The sequence below is a fragment of the Cyclopterus lumpus genome, chromosome 13, assembly GCF_009769545.1.
Source record: "Cyclopterus lumpus isolate fCycLum1 chromosome 13, fCycLum1.pri, whole genome shotgun sequence".
NCBI classification, from domain to species: domain Eukaryota; kingdom Metazoa; phylum Chordata; class Actinopteri; order Perciformes; family Cyclopteridae; genus Cyclopterus; species Cyclopterus lumpus.
This window is the reverse complement of record NC_046978.1, coordinates 3,945,518-3,954,441: the sequence shown is the minus strand read 5'-3', so window position 1 is coordinate 3,954,441 and position 8,924 is coordinate 3,945,518.

Sequence of the window (8,924 nt, the reverse complement as noted above, 5' to 3'; positions counted from 1 at the left end):
TTATCACTGCACCTAATTCCATTCCCACACCAACCAATTATTTTCTTACCTTTGTAATTGTTTCTGGAAAATGTCTTTTTTCATTGTGATTCTAGCTTGTTATACCTTTTATCTGCCCCTGTTACCAACTGCCTCTTGCCAAGGGAGAATTACTCCACAAATCTGAACACAGTTAGGAGTGAATGAACGATGAGGGTAATTTTGATGAGGTTTTTTGGACGCATTCTGTGTGCAAACTGCACTTGGCACAAATATTCTTGCAGAGAAGGTGACATGTGAAACTTTAAAGTCTTGCTTTGATTTGAACACTTTCAGTGCATTTAATGTTCGGTCTCCACTGGCTACGTACAGATGATACCACTGGGCTGGGTTTGGAGTCATTTTCATGATGTTTGACCTTTAAAAGACAAACTATTTACCCTGAAATGTTAACATGTTCTACTTGAACTAGAAATGTATTGATCCTCAAGTATTACAAGGGAAGCCAAGTCCAAGATGCTCACTGGATTATGCTTTGTGATTTCTGTCCATTCAAAAACAGAGAGAGATTGCCTCAGAATGTGATTCCAATGTAAATGATTGGAGACCAAATATGGTCCTTGTTCTGTGTAAAACACATTTTTTTGTCTTCAGCAGACTGAATCAGACAGATCAAGAGGTTATCTTCCATAGATACAGTGCTTCAGTAGAATATGTGGGGTTTTATGTTGTGGCAGTGGGGTGTGGCTAGGCTCAGCTGCAGAGTGGGTGGAGCGGAGGTGTGGTTCAGGGAACAGTGTCATGATGTGTAAATCAGCCTCAGCTGAGATCAATTGTGTGTGTGTGTGTGTTTTGTTTTCCATATAAGAGCAGGAGTAGCTGGAGAGGAGAGCGGGTAGCGGATGCCTGTATCGTTCGCTACCAGAAGCGAAATAAAACCTGTTACTGCCCTCACGATTGTGTGTGTTGTCCTCTTTGGTGCCTGCCCGAGACTCAAACCTGTCACATATAGGTTATTATTGTCCAGCTCAGAAAGAAAACAGTCTATGAAAACAAAGGGAACTACAAGGGCAGTCATTTTGGAAGAGATCCTCATTATTTGGCTAAATCTCTTCACAGCCCTGAAGGAGGAAGAATTAAAGCGGCAGAAAAAAAACTAGTGCAATACAAAAACGCAGAATTTTTGTTCTCCATTTGTAATATTCACCTGGTTAACTGTTGACTTGTGAAGGGCAACTTATTTAGAGATCCTTTTGTGCTCTTTACAGCCTAATATGAGTACACAGTGTTCTTATTCAGAGGTACTTAAAAATATCAGATTTTTTCAGAGCATGTTTCACTTGCTAAGGACAGATTATGTTGTGAACTTTTCAATAGAGTTAGGTACATCTAACCTACAATACATTTGAATGTCACTGCACTGATTAGATTACCGTACACTTTCAAAAAGGTTTGCCCATTTGTTCTCGCCTTGACTGTGAACGTTAAGACCTGAATTTACCCTACGACACCAAAGACATTAAGCATTTTTTTTATTTTTATTGCCTGCTGCAATTCCTCCTCCAGCACCTGGACTCCCCAGGCACCTTTGTGTGAGGATTCTCCTTGTGCACCTCGGCTCTGCTTTTAACACCAACCAAAGGCTACACCATCTCAACACTGCTTCCCGTCTGATCCATCTCGTTCATATTTCCCTGAGTGACAGGGTGCACGTTGTGTGACTGGCCACAATCGCATCACTCCCCACAAACACCAGAGCACCACAGTGTTGTGCCCTTTCCTGTACACACACTTTTTTGTTTTTTGTCAACCATCACTGGTTACCTCAACTACTCAGATGACACGCCCATTCCTGCACTACTCACCACTCTGCACCAATTGTCTTCACCAATGTCAGCAAACAAAAGAAATAATAATTAATCCTTCCTCAATAACCAAAGAGTTGAAATTGACAGTTTCAAACCTCAGAGTGTCACGTGACAATAGACTGAGTTTCTACCAGTGCACGTACGACATCCAAAAAAGGAGTCAGCAAAGACTTTCTTACCATCTTTACTTGTTGTCTCAAATCATTATTCATCCAATTTGAATGTTCGGTTCCATCTGCTTCTTCAACGTGTTATCTGTAATTAACCAGGCCAAACGTGCATGTATAGCCAATGCTGCTGCCAGGATAATTGTTCTCCAAACACTGAACCTCGCAGAGCTAAACAATAAGGCACACATTTCTACCTCAATAGATTAGGACATAACTCATTTACTCAATCACCACCTCAACCTACTGACCTTAAGGTGCAGGTGCAGAAGGGCTCGCTTTAGGAAAAGCCGGGTCTGTGCAGCCATAACCGCTTTAACTTAAACAGCACACACCTGTACATAGTGTGTACTGTTGTCTGTTACAGTGTGATGTTGTACATACTGTATATATGTATTGTTGTCTGCCATGCACAGTGATGTGGAGATGGATTACTACCACACCGTCTTGAACAATGACCAGACCAAGGCCAGGATATGTAAGGACATTAATACTTGAGGGTTATATTCTCTGATGACTACTTCGAAGCCAAACACCTGTCACCATTTTGACCAAGGAAAACACCCAAAATAGATATTTGGCCAGGAAAGCAAAATTTCTTAGACAGGGAATGTCCGAGGAATTGGCCTTCTGCCAAGTCTGGTGGCATTTTGTCTGTGTGATTCATTCATGTTTCTGGGCCAACTAGGCATGAAACAGGAACTTAAAAGAGCACAAACCAAACTGATTAGAAAGGAACTACGGCTCACAGCTTCAATAAGTCTCATTTAAGAGAATATAAGATATGTTCAGTTTTAGAAAAATCCTTCTTTACAGCTACTTTGAGACTAGTGAAAGTTTAAGTACTGTGCGACAGAACTAGTGAAGCAAACCACAACCTTATCAGACCAGGAAGAGTCATTTTCTGTGTGCGCCAGTGCAATGGAGCAAAAAACGACCTCATGTAATTACAGAGGTGCCAAATCATGGTCTTGAAGACAAACTGAGGCTGTTTAATGCCTTTTTTCAAATAAAGGGATACATACTTTACACTATGTGGCATCATTTTATATTCATATTTTTAATAGATTTACTCTCACACTGCAAATTGACCTTTCCATATCTGCAAAGGTTTATGTGTTGATGATCAATACCCGTTTGTCTATAATTACTTTTCTAGGAGCTGCAACTTCCTGCTTTGAGAGCACATCTTTCACTCCGTGCTCCCTGCTTTCAAACTAAAATATGCACTTTGTGATTCTTAAAGAAAATGGGATTAAAAACAAGCTAACTGTGTCACAAAACAATGTTGTACTCCATTTTGGTATATTCTTCTTTGAAGCTCCCCAGTAATTAGCCGTCACTCTCACTGCTTTTGTGAAGATGTGACTCTTAAATGCGTGTATTGTTTTAGTTGACTGTTTGAGGCCACAGAAAGCACCGCCAAACACCTGTCAGGAATGTTGCAATGCTTCAACATCCTCTCGGCTCAAAAGCTGTGCCATCGTGGGAGTGTAAATAGCAGCAGCCTTCAGTAAGTTGGTAGAAAATAAAGCTGGATACATAAAATGACCAGGATGCAGTTGGCAGCGTTAACTTCAAAGTGGAGTTTACAATCACAGACAGTAAAGTAGCCCAGTGGGTGTTCCATGTTAAATAAACCTGGCAACCAACAAAGTAAACTAAGTGTGAAAGCAATGCTAAAAATGTATCAAACAGACTATTCTAGCTGAAATTGTGAAAATGATTGCATCAGTTATTTGACTTTTAATAGAATGGTGTGTGCGCTTTATTATTTTGGCATTGACTGTTTAACAACTTTTCCAGGAGTTGTGCTTTTGTGGAGTAGATCAATGCTTCCAGTAGACTGAGAACTGTAAAGCCGTAATGTGAAACAGTCTGACAATACAATCAGCTTGAATAACCAGGCCATCACGCACGCCCAGTCAACCCAGCTGCTTTCCATCAACTCATCACTCAACAGTACATCTACCCTGGTTCTTCATCCACTCTTCGCCTGATCGTTGTTACAACCTCAGTGGTATTTTGCTCGTTCTCGACCACTCAGTTTAAAATTCTTATTCGGAGTTAACCCAAGTGTTTACCCTTACATTTACTTTGTTCTTCCTGGGCCTACAGTTTGGATCATCCTCCTGGTTCCCCATTCTGCTTGCCCTGCCTGGTTTCCACCCTCGTCCTCCTGTTCTCGCTGTTGACAGTTTTCCCTGTGTGTCCTCCCAGAAATAAAAAACGTTAAGTGCATACTGTCTGGTCTGTGTCTGCGATTAGGTCCGCCACCACACCCCGTGACACATACTTCTGCAAATATTAGCAATGCCCAGATTCTTTCCTCCAGTAATAACCAAGAATCACGCCAAAGAGCATATTATAAGCACACTGCAGTATGCAGAGTCATAGGTAAAGTTACACAGTTTGGGACTGGAACTGAGTGTGTGAAAGCCTGTCCCAGATGCAACTATAGAGTTTAGATGATCATTAGTGCCCTGTCCTCTCCATTGGACATGGGAAAGCTTACTCCAGACACCCTAGTAAAACAACCCGAGACAGCATTGCATTAGTCACAAACTGGCTCAGGAAGTGCAAGGTTATACTTAAACATTTTATTCATCTAAGGTAAAGTCTTATGAATAATGGAGTGGGCAGATCTGCAATGAAAATGGTGTATGGGTGTTAAGGTGCCGGACCAAAAGACACACTGCAGACTAAATGGCAGTTGAAGGGGGAAGAGACAGGTTGAACATGGACAAGGTTTAAGACCCCGACCCTCCCTTGCCACCTCGTTTAAAACAAGGTTCCACCTCGACATCTGGAACACAAAACAAAGTCAAACCATACAATGAGATTGTAATCAAAAAGATGATGAATTGGGAAGCAAAAAGTCACATAAGAAAACTGCTTATGAGTCTATGCATGAAACAGTTTCCGAACTCTCACGATCAGTACCTAAAAGTGTAAAAAAAGAACCTAGCTCAACATGCAGATAATTTTTTGCTGAAACATAAGAAAGCAAAAAGCTGAAAAGGGAGAAGTATGGTCAGCAGGAAAAAGAGGAAAACAAGTTCCATCAACACAGCTCATACAAACAAAACAAAACCAAGCATGAACTATATCATTTCCAATGGTCAATAGAGCCAACTTAATGCAATTGAATGGAGAAATTGCAAACACTTTCAGGCAGAGAAAGGTAAAAAACAGGAAGGCAGTCAACAGGCAAACAAAGCCAAGGGGGCAGGTGGGATATTGAAAGTACAAAAAATCAGGTAGAGGTTCAGAACCACCAGATTACATATTTCAGTAAAAAGACTATTGAAGCTGGGGGGAAAAAAAGCATGAGGCAAATGTCAACTAAGACAAAATTAAAGTAACTGAAGAGGCTGAGCTAATGAGTAAATGAAACGTGCTTAAGTGGGGGGATTGGGGGATGGGCGGGGAAGCCCAGGTGAGAGGAATGAGGCGATTGATTGCATGGCAGATGGGAGGGGCCGGATCTGGGATGAAAGGGGAAACTTCTGGACACGTAAAGAATAACACTGATTGGAAAATGTGTCTGAAGAGAGTTACAGAGAGGCAGAATGTGCAGGAGTGCACACAAATGATGTGAAAACTGTGAAAGTTGTTACAAATAAAAGGAGACTTTACCATGAGGATACGATCTTTGAGAGTCTGCATGCATTAACTGGTGATGGATCACTATGCAATAATGTATTCACACCACCATTAAAGAGACAATTATTTAGGAATTTGGAGTGAGTTTAATAAATGAGTGGGCACTGGAAGCTTTATAACTTTGAAAATGCCCTTTTCTTACTGTCACATACTCCAGTATAAAAAGACACGTTGAGATACTGCAAGCATGCTGAGAGCTGCTCATGATATATTTAAAAGGGAGTCTTTCGTTCAAACTCATATTCATGGGAAGGTTTTACATTATTAAACAGATGGATTAAGAGCAGCAGCTATATATCTCATCATTAAACAGGTTAAATAGCGCTGTCGCCAACTAGGAGATCTATTAATTGTGAGCAGTTGACCTGTCCTGGATATAATCCTTAAATAGCCTGATCTCACTATCCATCACCCAGTCTCATATCCAACTGCATTCCTCTTATTCCCAGGTGACCCCAGCTCTGATCTATGAAAGTAGAGGGCATTATCTGGCTATCCTGGATTTCCACAGTATTGACTAATGACAAAGCTTTTCTCTGTGGATCCCGGTCCAAGCTGCCCAGAAAGAAACCAGATAAGAGGCACAAGTGAGGGTGTTTGTCTTGTACCCAGGGACTAAATGTCTTCCATGTAGGGTTGGATGCTTTCTTTCTTTCGTCAGATAAAGTGAAGAATTACATTCCAAGAGTAAATAGCCAACATTGCAATTTCTGACAAAAACATTAACAAAAGCATTGGCAGGTTATACTTACAGAGGTTACATCTTCTGAATCTTCCATTATGTGAATAACAGTATGAATATGTTGGTTTTGTTATAGTTTACTTTCCACCATGTTGTTTGAGATTAACATTTGGTGGAACCCATTACATTTGGAGTTGATCTGAATACACAGCTAATGTTTTACTTTCATTAACGTTGCGAGATAGAGCGTGTCCTTGGAGGAGGGGAGAGGTGCCCTTCTAGTGACTGAATAATTCTCTCATGAATAGAAACATTGTTCCTTTTTTGCATTACCCATGAATATATTATTACAGCATTATTTTAGGGTTGTGGTCTTATTGAGGCAGTTTCATACACAGCAACTGTTTTAAACATAACATTTCGAATGATCTGTGAACTGGCATCAGCCAGAGAAAAACTAATAAGCCTGTTCCTTGTTGCTGTAGAGTGATACTCTCATCTAATCATGCAGCAGCTATGCAGTCATCAGTTTATTATTAATCTTACAATAAGCCCTATTTAATCAACAATCAAGTTGTACTGAATCACAGCTATTCTCGACCCCAAAAATGTGACTATCTGTCAAACGCCCTCAAACCCACAGACACACACTCAAGCACAGACCCAGTTCCATATGCACAACACAAACCACATTTGCATGCACCAGAACAGATACACACCTTTTCCGACAGTACCTTCATCGCCCTTCTACAGTACACGATGCATCCAATTAGTCTTATTTTGCGCTCCATTTTCCATGTTCCCTTTATGTTCTTGGGCATCGTTTGAAATGCTCTGATAAAAAAATTGAGAATTTGTTATCATTGTGAAAACCTCACATTTAGAAACCGGTTTCAAAGAGCAATATTCTTTCTAACTAAAACCAACTGAAAAAGTCTACTAATAACGGATTCATAAATCAAAATGTCTGTCGATGAAATGTGAATCCATCATCCACACTTGATTTTTCTCAAAGAATTGTTTGTGTTAGAAAATGGTACAGATAGGGTATTTAGTTTGCTAACCCTCTCCAGCTCTTTCAACATTCAATCTTTTCCTAATTCCAAGTATCACCCAATTGAAAGAGGAAGCAAAACCTCAAGCTGATACCACTCGGTCAATACTGTCAAAGTGTTTGATTATAACCTGAGATAGCCTTCATCCTAATTCTATCTGCCACATCCCCTATTAGATGCAGCTCAAAATCATTGATGGTGGCAAAATCAATGACTATCTACTTTTCTTCTGGTGAAATAGCTTCCTTTTGTTGCTCTATGAGTGAGGTTACTCATCATAATTGTGAAGCCGCTTTCTACGGACTGTCTGTGTAGGTGGAAGCTGAGAAGACTTTTACTATGTTAAAAATAAACCTGCACATTCAGAGTAGCAATTACAGTGTCATTATCTTGACATTGCAATTATGTCCCCTTTCTCTCCGTACTTTCCATACAAACTATTTTTCTTCTTCTGTAAATGTGCATTCAGTTTGATAGGGTGATAAATAGTTAACATAACATAATTTGGAATTGGTGAAGGATTTATAAGAAATATACTGTAGGTTGCTTTTCCTTTTTTTATATGAAACGTAAAAGAGCACTTTTGCAGCCACAATCGTCTGTGCTCTTGGTAAACTGACATGTTCATCAAACAACCAGTTTTTGAAGCATTGCAGTTTGAAAGAAAGCTTTTGAAATGATGGTGATGAATCAAATCTATCTTTTCAGACAGCAAAGAAGAAAAGAAAAATACTCTTCACAACAGTTTGTTGTGTCAGGAATGCTGAACCTCCTGAATTAAAAACAAAGTAGGACAGGGACCACTGTGCAATAAACCGTTTCTTAGGAAATGGCATTCAGAGTACAACTTTTAACTCTGTCAAGGGATGTTTCACTTTGTAGATTCTGTCAGCAAGAAGCAAAATATTGGAGACCATCCAGGAAGCCTCAAGACGAGACCCATTGATAGAAAGAACAATGGAAATAAAGGACCAAATAAAAAGGCACTGATGCATCATCCTCAGAGACAAAAGCCCTCGAGGTACGAATTCCACCTATGCATCAATGTTATTGAGACATAAAAGGTTATTGGCGTGGTGATTTCAGCCATTACCTACTCAAATCAAGCCATAAGGGTAAAAACGGTAGAGCGTCCACCCACTGGAAGAAAAGCAGAGGGAGATTGGTAACAAGCCTCCATCGACCTCATCAGGTCGTAGGGACGCTCCAACCTAACAACCGGTCTCGTCTCTTGTGAACACACACACACACACACACACACACACACACACACACACACACACACACACACACACACACACACACACACACACACACACACACACACACACACACACACACACACACACACACACACACACACACACACACACACACACACACACACACACACACACACACACACACACACACACACACACACACACACACACACACACACACACACACACACACACACACACACACACACACACACACACACACACACACACACACACACACACAC